At 41.5% G+C, this 14,553-nt stretch overlaps 1 protein-coding gene and 1 pseudogene across 2 annotated transcripts in view; one reads left to right on the forward strand and one right to left on the reverse strand.

Annotated features, from left to right (window-relative positions):
* CA8 (carbonic anhydrase 8) overlaps positions 1-14,553 on the reverse strand; it is an 87,823-nt gene that overhangs the window by 56,509 nt on the left and 16,761 nt on the right. The window lies entirely within an intron of this gene.
* Positions 466-13,184, forward strand: LOC136137299 (ubiquitin-conjugating enzyme E2 variant 2 pseudogene; annotated as a pseudogene).

A 14,553-nucleotide genomic window follows, 5' to 3' on the forward strand; every position in this document is an offset into this window, starting at 1 on the left:
ATGCCTGGATTTTAAAATGATTTCCTAAAGGGCATCACCTCTTCTGGTCAAGGCAATTGATTACATTTCCCCAGAAGGAAAGTATTAGAAGGGAAGTGATTTTTTGCATATGTTGTCACGGGTGTACCTAAACCTGCCTGGAACATACATAGTAGGTGCTCAATAAATAGTTGATGAATGAATGAAAAATTCACAGCTGTTAAGTGTAGAACAGCGCTCCCCACTGCTTTTAGTAATAGACCACATATATGTGATACATCCAACAAAGAAAACTTCTCCATGGAAACCTGTCATTCAGGAGCCTCTGCTCTTCGTCCTCAGCCTGCCATTCTAAAGCTACCTCCAGCTAATTAATTTCCAGATCCCCTAAATTCCAGCTAGAATAGATTATATTTATATGTTTACAAATACATGGCGTACGTGTATACATAACCACATATATGTATTAAATTACTGTGAAACGCTATGGAGAAAAACAAATTAGAGGTGGATGTGGACTGCATGCAGGCTAAGGTTAGCTTCACCGATTATGTGACATTTGAACAGAGACCTAAAGGTGCTGAAGAAGCAGCCATGTGGCTATCGGGGGGGGGGGGGGGGGGGGAGAACATTCTAGACACAGAGACAGCAAGGCCAAAGTCCCTCAGCGAGGACTTTCTGTCTTACTTACGTCCCCAGCACCTGGTATTATGCCTTGAACTTTCCGATCTCTGCTTTCACCTACTTGTTTATATTTAAGGCCCCCTACATGCCAGGAACTGAAATTCTATTAGAAGTCAAATGACACTTCCAAACATGAAAATTCCTACAATTTATCTTTCAGCTGCCTTATATACAAATCTCAAGCAATCTCCAATTCAGCATGACTAAGCTGACCTTGACATCTTCCCCCCAATTCCCTCTCCCTCTTGGCATCCCCAAGTCCTTTAACAATAGCCAATGCTCCCAAGCCTCCCAATCAAAATCTCCATTTCTGACACGCATAATACAATGTACCAGCTCACTGAATATTATTCCCCCAAAAAATTATAGTAGCTGGTCAGCCCACTTTTGTACCTACTATCTTTCCCAAGGCACCAAAAAAGAAGGTCAGAGAGAGAAAGGCAGAATCACCTCCATTCTCCCCAATCTTTGTCCCCACCGGACTCACTATTTATTCAATAAGACAAGCCAGCTACGTGGTTCTGACATTAGACTCAAACAACTAAGGATAATTCTTCCTACAAAGAGGGCTCAAATTTAACTAGAATCAAGAAGCAAAAAGTCTAATTCTCCAGAGGCTTTTCACTCACCCGGATCAGTAATGCCAATAAGACAAATTCTAATCATCTAAAGTAAAATTCCACGAATTTCAAAATAAAGTCTCCATTAAAAGTGAGATGGATGTAAATGTAAATATCCAGGTAATCCGAAGCATTTCAGTTGCTGCTTTCACTGTCAGTATCTTTTTTTATTTCTGCCATTTTCTTTAATTTTTAAAATACAGAAACTTATGAGAGCCATCAGGTGCACTGACAGGTCATGGACATCTATGCTGGAAAAAAACACCGTGTGAAGGGTGTGACAGAGGAAGAGACAGACTCTGGAACAAGCAACGGACCACAGCAACGTGTAGCAATTCCAAGGAGCACAGACATCAAGAAAAAGCCCCTCGAAAAATACCAAAATGGAGAGGTTCTGCTGGGTGTTGCCCAGGAAACCCAGGCAGAAATATGTATTACCCTGCAAAGATCAATAAATTCAGACCATTAGACTAAAGACAGGGAATGGAAATTACAAAGCTGAAAATGTTTTCCCTTGAGAACACAAATCAACTCCAATTAACAAGTAAAAACTAAAATCTAGTCATCTTTACTTTAACTCACTCTTCCACTGTGTGGAGAAATATTAGCTCTAATTAAGACTCAAATTATATAAGGCTTAGTATAGCTTCAAACATTTTCCTCTTCACCTACGATGAAGGGCATCTTTTCAATTTTTCAAAGAACTGTGAACTCAACTACTATTATTCTTTACCTAATTTGAAAGTGTGCTGGGATGAAAAGCACTGTAGGTAGTAATAGGATAAAATGGCACCTGTTAAAATAGTATCATTTATTAATCCAAATTAATTAGCTTCTCCCCAGCACCGTCCCTCACTGTCTGACTCCCTCTTTTTCCTATTACTTGTGCCATCACTATTTCAATTACTCGCATTCCACTTCTCAGCATCACATTGGTCTTTTCTAATCACTCATCAAGCCCTATCCCCGTGTCCTCTCCTACATCTTTACACCCACCTCTTCTCTTTCCATCCATGTCATTCTTATCCAGCAAACTCCTACCCAGCCATCAAAGCCCAGCTCCAATATCCACCCCTTCCCACAGTTTTTCTCTGAGCCCAGGAGAAATCCATTATTCCATGATGTATGTCCTCCTTTATATTTCATCCCTTAAAGCTATTTTCATATATAACAGCCATTTTTAATAGGGAATGGGAACTTCTTCTAGACCTAGATTATTTCTTATTTACTGCCCTATATCAGCACCAACCACAGCAGCAAACACACAGGAGTTGCTTCCTACGGATGTTGTGAATTGTTTTCCATTGTCATGTCATCTATCGATTGTTATCATTTCATACGTTTCTATCTTAATTCTGCCTCTTCCACCCAGACAACAGAATCATTAAAAACAAATGCTGTCTAGGAAAACATAGGCAGAACACTCTGACATAAGTCGTAGCAATGTCTTTTTTGATCCACCTCCTAGAATAATGAAAATAAAAACAGGGCTTCCCTGGTGGCGCAGCAGTTAAGAATCCGCCTGCCAATGCAGGGGACACAGGTTCAAGCCCTGGTCCAGGAAGATCCCACATGCTGTGGAGCAACTAAAGCCGTGCACCGCAACTACTGAGCCTGCGCTCTAGAGCCCGTGGGTCATAACTACTAAAGCCCGTGCACCTAGAGCCCATGCTCCGCGACAAGAGAAGCCACCGCAATGAGAAGCCCCGCACACTGTAATGAAGAGTAGCCCTCGCTCGCCGCCACTAGAGAAAGTTCACGCACAGCAACAAAGACCCAACGCAGCCAAAAATAAAAAAGTGTATTAAAAAAAATAATAAAATAGACAAGTGGGACCTAATTAAACTTGAAAGCTTCTGCACAGCAAAGGAAACCATAAACAAAACAAAAAGACAACTCACAGAATGGGAGAAAATATTTGCAAGCAAAGCAACCAACAAGGGATTAATCTCCAAAATATACAAACAGCTCATGCAGCTCTGTGTCAAAAAAACAAACAACCCAGTCAAAAAATGGGCAGAAGACTAAATAGACATTTCTCCAAAGCAGACACACAAATGGCCAAAAAGCACATGAAAAAATGCTCAACATCACTAATTAACAGAGAAATGCAAGTCAAAACTGCAATGAGGTTATCACCTCACCCCAGTCAGAATGGCCAGCATCAAAAAAGGAATGAAAGTGGGTCATGTGTAGAGATATGGATGGACCTCGAGTCTGTCATACAGAGTAAAGTAAGTCAGAAAGAGAAAAACAAATATCGCATATTAACGCATGTACGTGGAATCTAGAAAAATGGTATGGATGAACCTATCTGCAGGGCAGGAATAGAGACAAAGGGAACAGATGTGTGGACACGGGGGGTGGGGTGGGATGAACTGGGAGATTGGGATTGACGTATGTGCACTGCCATGTGTAAAACAGATAGCTAGTGGGAACCTGCTGTATAGCACAGGGAGCTCAGTTCAGTGCTCTGTGATGACCGAGATGGATGGGATCGGGGTGGGGGGGGCGCCCAAGAGGGAGGGGATGTATGTATACAGAAAGCTGATTCACTTTGTTGCACAGCAGAAACTAACACACTGTAAAGCAACTACACCCCAATTTTTTAAAAAAAGTCTATGAACAGTAAATGCTGGAGAGAGTGTGGAGAAAAGGGAACCTCTTACACTGGTGGGAATGTAAATTGGTACAACCACTATGGAGAACAGTACGGAGTTTCCTTAAAAAACTAAAACTACAATCTAGGGGTAAGACAGGAATAAAGACACAGACCTAATAGAGCATGGACTTGAGGATATGGGGAGGGGGAAGGGTAAGCTGTGACAAAGCGAGAGAGAGGCATGGACATACATACACTACCAAACGTAAGGTAGATAGCTAGTGGGAAGCAGCCGCATAGCACAGGGAGATCAGCTCTGTGCTTTGTGACCGCCTGGGGGGGTGGGACAGGGAGGGTGGGAGGGAGGGAGACGCAAGAGGGAAGAGATATGGGAACATATGTATATGTATAACTGATTCATTTTGTTGTAAAGCAGAAACTAATGCACCATTGTAAAGCAATTATACTCCAATAAAGATGTTAAAAAAAAACAAAAACTAAAACTACAGTTACCACATGATCCAGCAATCTCACACCAGGACATATATCTGGAGAAAACCATAATCCAAAAGGATACCTGCACCCCAGTGTTCACTGCAGCTCTATTTACAACAGCCAAGACATGGGAGCAACCTAAATGTCCACCGATGGAGGAGTGGATAAGGATGACGCGGTACATATATGTACAATGGAATACTACTAGGCCATAGAAAGAATGAAATAATGCCATTTGCAGCAACATGGATGGACCTAGAGATGATCACACTAAGTGAGGTCAGACAAAGACAAATATCATATGATATCACTCATATGTGGAATCTAATTTTAAAAAAAGATACAAATGAACTTATTTACAAAGCAGAAACAGACTCACATGTTGAAAACAAACTTATGGTTATCAAAGGGGAAGCCTGGGCAGGAGGGAGAAATCTGGAGCCTGGGATCAACACACATACAGTGCTATATATAAGGTAGGTAACCAACCTGGACCTACTGTATAGCACAGGGAACTCTATTCAGTATCCTGTGATAACCTATATGAGAAAAGAATCTAAAAAACAATGACTACATGTACTGATATATGTATAACTGAATCACTCTGGTGTACACCTGAAACTAACACAACATTGTCAATCAACTATACTCCAGTAAAATTAAAATATAAAACAGCAACAACAACAAAAACAAATGCTGTCTTCTTACCTTTTATTCTTCTCACAGAGTTTGGCCATAAACACAGACACTTAACCAATGTTTGCTAACTGAATGGTATATATCACTTCACCATCTTGCCTTCCTAACAGACTCAAAACTTGTTAATGTCTTTCTACAAAGTAGCCCACTGAGCTCAGCTGAGGAAAAGGCAGCAGGCATCACCACAGCCTTTATCCCACTAGGACCCAAGCCACTGACCATACACAGTCGAGCTCTAGATCAGTTAGATCTAGATCTTGCTGTTCCCAACAGCAAGATTGGGAACACAGTTAAAGAATGTCGGGGCTGATAAACTAATTAGGAACAATGCCCACTGATAAATATCTGGAATATTTGTTCTCCATCACAAGGTGAATAAGTGATATTTGTGTTTAAAAATTATTGTAAAATATTTTCAGAGCCGTACAACCCAAATTCGGAACAGGATTAATGATTTCAGCCCTGGACCTGGGTCACAAGTTTTGAAAAGAGAAACATCCATAAACTGCCCTCAGTTATACCTTGGGTTTAAACAACAGCTGAGATGGTGAACTGGGCAAAAACCCACCCAACTGAATCAGAAAGAAAAAAAAATTAAATCCTACCCATGCTTCAAAATCCTGGCTCACTCCAAGCCCAAGCTCCTTCTAGAAAGTGGAAAACTGTGCGACTATGTTAGATACAATGGAGCTGCAGGCAAAAAGGGATGTGGTCCCAGGTGGTTAAAAGGGACAGACCTGCAGCAAAAGGAAACAGGACTTCCTTCACTGACGCCCAGATGCGGTTGGTCTCGTGCTAGTGTCCAGTGCCATAGAACTTTAAAGGGCACTTGGGAGAATTCTGAATAGTCGTATTAACAGGAAATACCTCTTCTCTGTTCCTTGTTCCCATAAAGGGGGATTTTCCCGAAAGAAATCTAGCCTTCCTCTCCACTCCTTCAACCAACTCCACCCTCCTCTTTATTCCTCTTTTGAAATTTGAGCTAGGCTTAGAGAGCAGGCTAATAAACCCAATCTGGAACCTCTCACCACCCCCCACCACCTCACCTCCCTTCCTTCCCTCCTATCTCGCCTCCCTCCACCCACTGCCTGTAACTGAGCAGGCTGACTCCCTCACACTAAGCTATGTCTCCAGTGTCCTTCATCCATAATAAAGGTGATGCTTTGTTCTCCATTATCTGATGACTCTAATGATGTCTACTTCCTATTTGCTCAGGGCTCAGGCTGGGGAGAAGCAATCTCTTTATGGGATCTCCCCAGAGAGCTCACCAATTTATAGACCCACCAAGGAATATTCATGGGAACTACATGAACTCTGAAGCCAGATAAATTGGTTTCCACTGAATAAACTCTCTCATACAGAGCGCTAAGTGATCCACTGAGCCAGGTTTAGAGAATGCACTTGCCCTACGGTGCCCAAGTGAAGACATTAATTCAGGGGTCCCCAACCCCCAGGCCACGGACCGCTACTGGCGAAGCTTCATCTGTATTTACAGCCGCTCCCCATCGCTCGCGTTACCACCTGAGCTCTGCCTCCTGTCAGCATTATGGTGAGCTGTATAATTATTTCATTAAATAGTACAATGTAATAATCATAGAAATAAAGCACACAATAAATGTAATGCCCTTGAATCATCCTGAAACCATCCCCCCGCCCCGCCACCGTCATCCGTGGAAAAACTGTCTTCCACGAAACCTGTCCCTGGTGCCGAAAAGGCTGGGGACCACTGCATGAATTGATTAAAAAAAAAAAAAAAGTCCATCTTTCATTTATCAGGTCTAATCATTACAAATGTCTTTCTTTTATACTTAGTGTTTGTAATGTTTATAGTCAACAGTTTAAAATCTGGATTTCTTTCTTTCTACTCATTTCGAGGCTTCTTAAAAAAAAAAAAAACCAACTACTGTCCCATGTTACATTTGCATCCAACACTAATTATGCCCTTAAAATGCTTTTAGGAAGCACTTTAATACCAGATTTTGTAATTAATAACACTATTTTCCACCACTATATTCAGTGAACGGTGCTTCCAACAGTATACCATTAATTTTTACGGCCTCTCCCTAAGTTTCACAAGGGTGGGAACAATTGTATTAACCTTATGCACCAATGAAAGAATTGAGGTTAAACAACCACACAGAAGTCCAACAGCAAACACCCTGGTGAACTGGAGTCAGAGTGTAGCCCTCCCTGACTGATCATCTATGCCACCAGAGCAGGCTGCCTCCTAGGGGACCGTGGCACCAAAAGGTCCAGTTCCCCATAGGCTTCATGCTACTTTGCTCTAGGATTCCATAGTGAGTTTTTGTTGTGTGCAGCCTTAAGAAGCTGAAAGGAAAAATGTATTCAAGCACAGGAAAGCAGTGGCCAGGACAAAATTATCTTACTAATAACTTCACTGTACCATTTTAACCTATCATTCTTAAATCCAAAACGAAAAAGAAAAAAGGAAAACAACCAGAAAGACGTATGCAGTTTTTATACTGGTTAAGATCTTATGAAGTTAAAAACCTCTTAACATCCTTCTATTCAATTAGAAGTTTAATCACACTGTTTACACAGGAAATATTTAGTTGATTTTCACTACAAAATAAGCTGATAATATAAATGCTACTGCATACGCAGGCACAGCAATCATAAAGAAAATGACCAGGAAATGACATACTGACTAGACTTGTAGAAGATAACGTATTCAGGGGAGTAGGGGTTTAAAAAAAAAAAAAAAAAAAAAAACTTTCTTCTCCATTCATAGTCTCTGCATTTCTTACCTGTATGAACAAAAAACACTTTTGGTTTCCCCCTCACGGTATTTTCACTAGATTTTTATCATCACAACCACAATGACATCCCCCATCTCTTCCTAGTAACAGGAAGTACATACTGAAGGGTTTACTCTTTGCCAGCCTCTGAGCTAGTTTCAAGCCCTTTTTACAGACAGAAACATCGAGGCTGGAAGAGGTTTACTAGCTTGCCCAAGGTTGCAGAGCTTGGATTTCAATCCTGGTTTTCTGACTTCCAAGCCCAAACTCTTTCCGGCTACACCATCCTGACGCCCTCCCACAAGGTTCCACTGTTAATCAAGGCAGGAGTACTGGTGCCATGTTCTCCGGCTGCTTCCCAGAACCTAGACCTTTCCCGACTCTTCCCCACCATCAACACTCTCCTATCCTGTCTCTCACCAATCCTAATGTTGTTAGGTTATCCTAGTTACTCTAGCTTACAACTACCTGTAACAGGGTTGTACCCAGCACAGTGCCTTTTGCAAGCTAGTTGATAAATATTTCATCTAGCTGACAATAATTTATATCTCAAATAACATATTGGCTTTCTAATAAATGTCTTCAGAAGTCTTCCTCTAGATATATCCAGAGAAAACCATAATTCGAAAGGATACATGCACCCCAGTGTTCACTGCAGCACAATTTACAATAGCCAGGACATGGAAGCAACCCAAATGTCCGTCAATAGATGAATGGACAAAGAAGACGTGGTGCATATATACAATGCAATATTACTTAGCCATAAAAAAGAAGGAAACAATGCCATTTGCAGTAACATGGATGGACCTAGAGATTGGCATACTGAGTGAAGTAAGTCAGACAAAGACAAATATCATATGATATCGCTTATATGTGGAATCTCAAAAAAGTGGTACAAATGAACCTATTTACAAAACAGAGTCACAGATGTAGAAAACAAACTTATGGTTACCAAGGGGGAAGAGGAGGGGAGGGGGATAAATGGAGAGATTGGGATTGACATAGACACAGTACTATATATAAAATAGATAACTAATAAGAACCTACCGTATAGCACAGGGAATTTATTCAACACTCTGTAATGACCTATATGGGAATAGAATCTAAAAAAGAGTGGATATATGTATATGTATAGCTGATTCATTTTGCTGTACAGCAGAAAACTAACATAACATTGTAAATCAATTATACTCTAATAAAAACTAATTTTAAAAAAATCTTCCTCTAATTAGCTTTAAATAGCTGGAATTTGTATACTATATAGACAGGATAGAGGGGATGAGGCCCCTTACATGGCACAGAAACACTCAATTAAGTCTTCTAAACACTCACTGATTTAGAGAAAAGGGGGGAGGAGACAAATTATGAACACTGCATTTGGACTACCCCAGTGTAACAAAAACGCCATGAGTTGTCTATTGCCCTCAACTCTATATGCCTATCACTCAGCCCATGGCCTGAAGAGCTGGTTCCCAAGAAATACCTGTTGATTGACTGAATGAATGGATGGATAAATGGAAGAATGGATGGAGATGAGTTAAAGATGACCATTTGGTTATGAACTACATATTTAAACCAGAGTCTATTTTTATTGGAAGGCCTATTAAGAGAATATGTATTTTACTGGAGGATTTTGACCTGTAAGAACCCAATTTAAAATATTTCCTGGGGCTTCCCTGGTGGCGCAGTGGTTGAGAGTCCGCCTGCCGATGCAGGGGACACGGGTTCGTGCCCCGGTCCGGGAAGATCCCACATGCCGTGGAGCGGCTGGGCCCGTGAGCCATGGCCGCTGAGCCTGCGTGTCCGGAGCCTGTGCTCCGCAACGGGAGAGGCCACAACATTGAGAGGCCCGTGTAACGCAAAAAAAAAAAAAAAAAAAAAAAAAAAAAAAATATTTCCTACATGCAGCAAGTCTATAACCACCTATAAATTCATTATATGTCATATTCATTTATAGGAACTAATTTTTCATTTTGCACAAATTTACCTTACATAGTAAAGTCAGCTGCCATACTAATGTTTCTTTCAGTTAGTTTGCCAAAAAATCTCTCATACATCCTCAAACAATGACAATGAATAATCTATTACAAGAAATCCTTACAAAGATAAAATTGAAGGTAGCTTCAAAGTGACTACCTAAAGGTCAAGTTGGTCTTATACAATTCTATTTCTAAGAGGAAATGGCAGACTGCCATATCATGTGGTACCACTAAAAGAACATTTCTGTGTGTTCAAAACTATAACTTATTTTCTACTCGGTAAACTGTGAGGTTTCTGCTCCAAATACATTTTAATAAATGAAAAATAAATAAAGATGCTGAATCAAAGCAGGAGCCATGATTTTTATGGAATAAAAAGGCAAGTGTTCATTAGAATTCAGGAAACGTAAAATTTGTTTTTATTTTTCTTTACCCAGATGGGAGAGGGAGTTCCCACAACTACGACGACTGAAGGGGCCACAGCACAGGGATCTAATTCCTTCACCTGCTTACCCGTGAGGCTCAGTCTGCTAGTGCTGTGGACAATCCCAGGACCCCCAAATGATAATAACCATTATAGTCAGAGCCTGCTTCTGGTCAAAATGGTAACACTTCCCAGAGAAGCTGAACATTCAAATGTCAAATTGTTTCCTTTAGTGTCAGTCTTAACTCCTCTTAATGGCAAGATTCCCTTTTCTTCCCATTAAAGCAATCTCAATCCAAAGTTGTAACTACCGTGGCAAATAAAATCTCAAAGTAGAGCTGCATTTCCTAGTAAGAATTGGCTTTGGAAGGTGGAAAAAGCATCCCTCAGAGCAGAAGTCAGTTCACAGGTCTCACGTGTCCTCTGTCATTTCCTGAACCAGTCACTTCCCCCCCCCAGACCTTGCGGAGCATCTCGACAGAGTGGGTTTGGGGGGCGGGAGGCAGGGGGAGGGCAGAACTAGATGGTCTGTTAAATCCACCCCAATTCTCAGGGGGCAGCAAGGTTCTACCTTTGAGACCACATACCCCTGTACCTTCACAAAGCCCATCTGAGCTTTGTCTTCATAGCCTGTAAGACCCAGGCACAAGGCCACAGCTTCACTAGAACCCTTCCGAGCAAGGTTAAAACACGCTCACCTCTAAATGGGGCTGCATGCAGATATAAAAGCCCTCCCAGGGGCGGCGCAGAGGGAGACAAAGACTGTGGTGCTGTCTCCTTCCATCTACACCACCAGAGACAAGACCAGTAGTAAAGGATAATTCTTAAATGGAATATTTATTTAAACAAAAGACACTCTTCTTCATCCAGGCCATACATCATGGCTTCCTATAAGATGCTCTGTGACTCTTAACTTTTTGGAGACCCAGATTTCTCCGAGGTTAAAACAGGAGTTTGGAAAGTTAGTTTGATACACCCTTTCGAGGTGATCTCTAAAGTTCTTTTTACAGACAAATTATCTATATGCCTTATATGTCTAATCCTCATAATGTTTTTGTTTTCGGGGGGTTTTTTGGCCATGCTGCGCGGCCTGCAGGATCCTAGTTCTCTGACCAGGGGCCAAACCCGTGCCCCCTGCAGTGGAATCGTGGAGTCCTAACCACTGGACCGCCAGGGAAGCCCTCTCATGATAGTTTAACTCACTGAAGTCACCCTATGACATTTCCTTGGAAAGGCAATGGAAGTCTCTGTTTTGGAAGAGGTTCACAAACTCGAAGCTCAACTTGGGATGCCCGTGGAAACCAAATAACTTGAAAAGATCATCAATTCACTATTAACCGGGCAAACTCTTCCTGGTATCTCTTCGGAGTAGTAAAACAAATAAATAAATATCTTTCTGTCAAATGAATATGCAAATCACTTGGAGGGGCAGCAGCCCAAACGCCAGGTCTTTTTCACTAAAAGAACACTTAAATAGCAGACACTACTATCTCCCTGAAAAGAAAAGAAGAAATGCAGGGTTATCTGGAAACCCAGGATATTGGGGGGTAAGGTATAATATTCAGGATTGGCACTTTATTATGAGATACATTCTTCATAATGTTTTGTTGGCCGATTTTGCAATCAAGATCTGGACTCTTCACAATTACAGACTCCTGCTCTGCACAGTGGAACTCTATCATATGCACTCAGCTTTCCATAAACAGCTGGTATGTGGCTCAATTATCACCGAGCCCTTCAGAGTACACAGAGCAAGACCTGCTCTTTAAATACAACGTAAATAAAGATAAGAGTCTGCCCTACAATATGCTGTGCTCTGTCTTGATAATTCACTCTCAAATCGTAAACTTTTAGGCCAAAAGGGCAAGAAAGTCAAACCTGCCATACACGATCTCCAGCTGGTCTGTGGGCAGGATCAGTGCCCATCCTAAGAAAACTATCCTTCATCTGGAGTGAAATGAGACAAACAGAAGTAATGTAGGGAGCTTGTTAAAAGCTCAATCTATTCAATGCATAGGCCTAGGGACTTCCCTGGTGGCACAGTGGTTAAGAATCCGCCTGCCGGTGCAGGGGACACGGGTTCGAGCCCTGGATGGGGAAGATCCCACATGCCGCGGAGCAACTAAGCCTGTATGCCACAACTACTGAGCCCGCAAGCCACAACTACTGAAGCCCATGAGCCTAGAACCCGTGCTCTGCAACAAGAGAAGCTACCACAGTGAGAAGCCCGTGCACCGCAACCAAGAGTAGCCCCCGCTCACCACAACTAGAGAAAGCCCACGTGCAGCAACAAAGACCCAACGCAGCCAAAAATAAATAAATTAACTAAAAATAAATAAATTTTTAAGAAATGTATAGGCCTGTGTTTATCCTGAGACCATATCCGTCCTACATTTAGCTATTAAGTTAGAGATCTTCTCTTTACAAACTGATGGGGACAGCAGAGAGTTATAATGTTACTTGAAAAAAATAAAACTTAGCCACTCTGCTGGTCTCCCCAACCCCCAATTTTTTTTTTAAATTTTGCTGCTCCAGCATAAAATCTAAATGCCTGGGATGTACTTTCCCATAGCAGTATGAAAGTAGCAATTCATGTGCAGAGATTAATTTACCAGGAGTTATATATACAGTTAGGCTACGTTGAAGTAGCAAAGAACATGACGGTCTCCACATACAAAATGACGAAAACACAATACATAAACTGAAAGTTGAATTTGAACCTAAATACCTGGAAGTTCCTCCATTAATTAGATTTGCAACAAAATTAACATGAATAGAATAAATAATTCTAGTGATACGGTGGATGCAGAAAGGATACTGCTATTAGCGAAATCACAAAATTCATACAGCATTAAAGTTGTACTTCAAGAGCTAAGACATCTAATGCCGTCCAAAGAAAACATGCAGCTACCACCACCTCCAGGACAAACATACAGGAATTAATTTGACTGGATTCCATCCTTGTTTTAAATCAACAACATTCTACTCACGTTTGCTGTCATCTCGATGCAAAATACCCACACATTAAGAATTCCAGCTGGTAGACATCACCCAGACATTTGTAAGAATATAGTTAACACGTGCAAACCCATTATGTTTTCAGGTAATGGGTAATGGGAAGAAAAATGCAACACAATTCTCTTTTCTCTTGTTAAGGCGCTGTCATTTAAGCAGAAACCTGGAGTATTCGTAATAGAATTCGGTTACAAGATGAAAGCATGGCAAAAAGTGTCAGGTAGCTGTGGAAGCATGTGTGTTTCTGAAAACTACAAACCTCAAGAAGGAAAAGCAGAAAGGACAAGCTTTATCTATTTTGCTGAGTACAAGAGCTGCAGTTTAAATTGTTAGGGACTTCCCTGGTGGTCCAGTGGTAAAGAATCCACCTTACAATGCAGGGGACGCGGGTTTGCTCCCTGGTCAGGGAACTAAGATCCCACAGGCCGCGGGGCAACTAAGCCCACACAGCACAACTCCTGAGCTCACGTGCCTCAACTAGAGCCTGCGTGCCACAAACTACAGAGCCCGCATGCTCTGGACTCCACGTGCCACAACTAGAGAGAGAAAACCAAACGCCACAACCAAAGATTCCACGTGCCTCAGTGAAGATCCCGTGTGCCACAACAAAGACCGACGCAGCCAGAAAAATAGATTAAATAAATAACTCTTTTTTAAAATAAATAAATAAATAAATTGTTTAATGTCACAAACTGTGTTAATATTTGAAGTGATGTGGGTGCTGACTACTCGTAGCATCAAAAATATGTTCAGGATTGCGTTTATACCTGTATTTATAATTTTAAAAAGTCAAGAGGGGAGCTTGATGAGCTTCTGTTAAAAGCCATTCCCACGTTATATGTAACAGACAAGGTAATTATTTGTTTACAGATGGCTGCTGAATAAACCATCCATTTAAGTTTAAGTGAGATCAGCAAAAAGGAAATACGTATTGATGTGTCTTTTGGAGATTAAAGTTAGTCTTAAAATGTAAATAAGATATGGAAACTGTCCTAAAAAATTATTTTTTTAAATCACATACCGGGTAAACAGTGCCCTCACTCTCCACTGTCCTATTGGCTATGTCCTTGGGTTCCAAGCGGCCCTGATGGCAGTACAGAACAGGGGGATGGTGGGAAGTTACCTACTTATCCCCACATTAGGCATCTCATTCCCTCCCAGACTATTCTACGTGGAGTCCCTCTCTCCTCTCCTTCACCAGCTCGGCCCCCTCCGCCTGAAAACCCAGCTCGCTCTTCACAGCCTCCATTAAAACAAAACAGAAAGCACCTGACTCACAGCTATGCCCCTCAAACTC

The sequence above is a fragment of the Phocoena phocoena genome, chromosome 17 (assembly GCF_963924675.1).
Source record: "Phocoena phocoena chromosome 17, mPhoPho1.1, whole genome shotgun sequence".
In the NCBI taxonomy this organism is placed as follows: domain Eukaryota; kingdom Metazoa; phylum Chordata; class Mammalia; order Artiodactyla; family Phocoenidae; genus Phocoena; species Phocoena phocoena.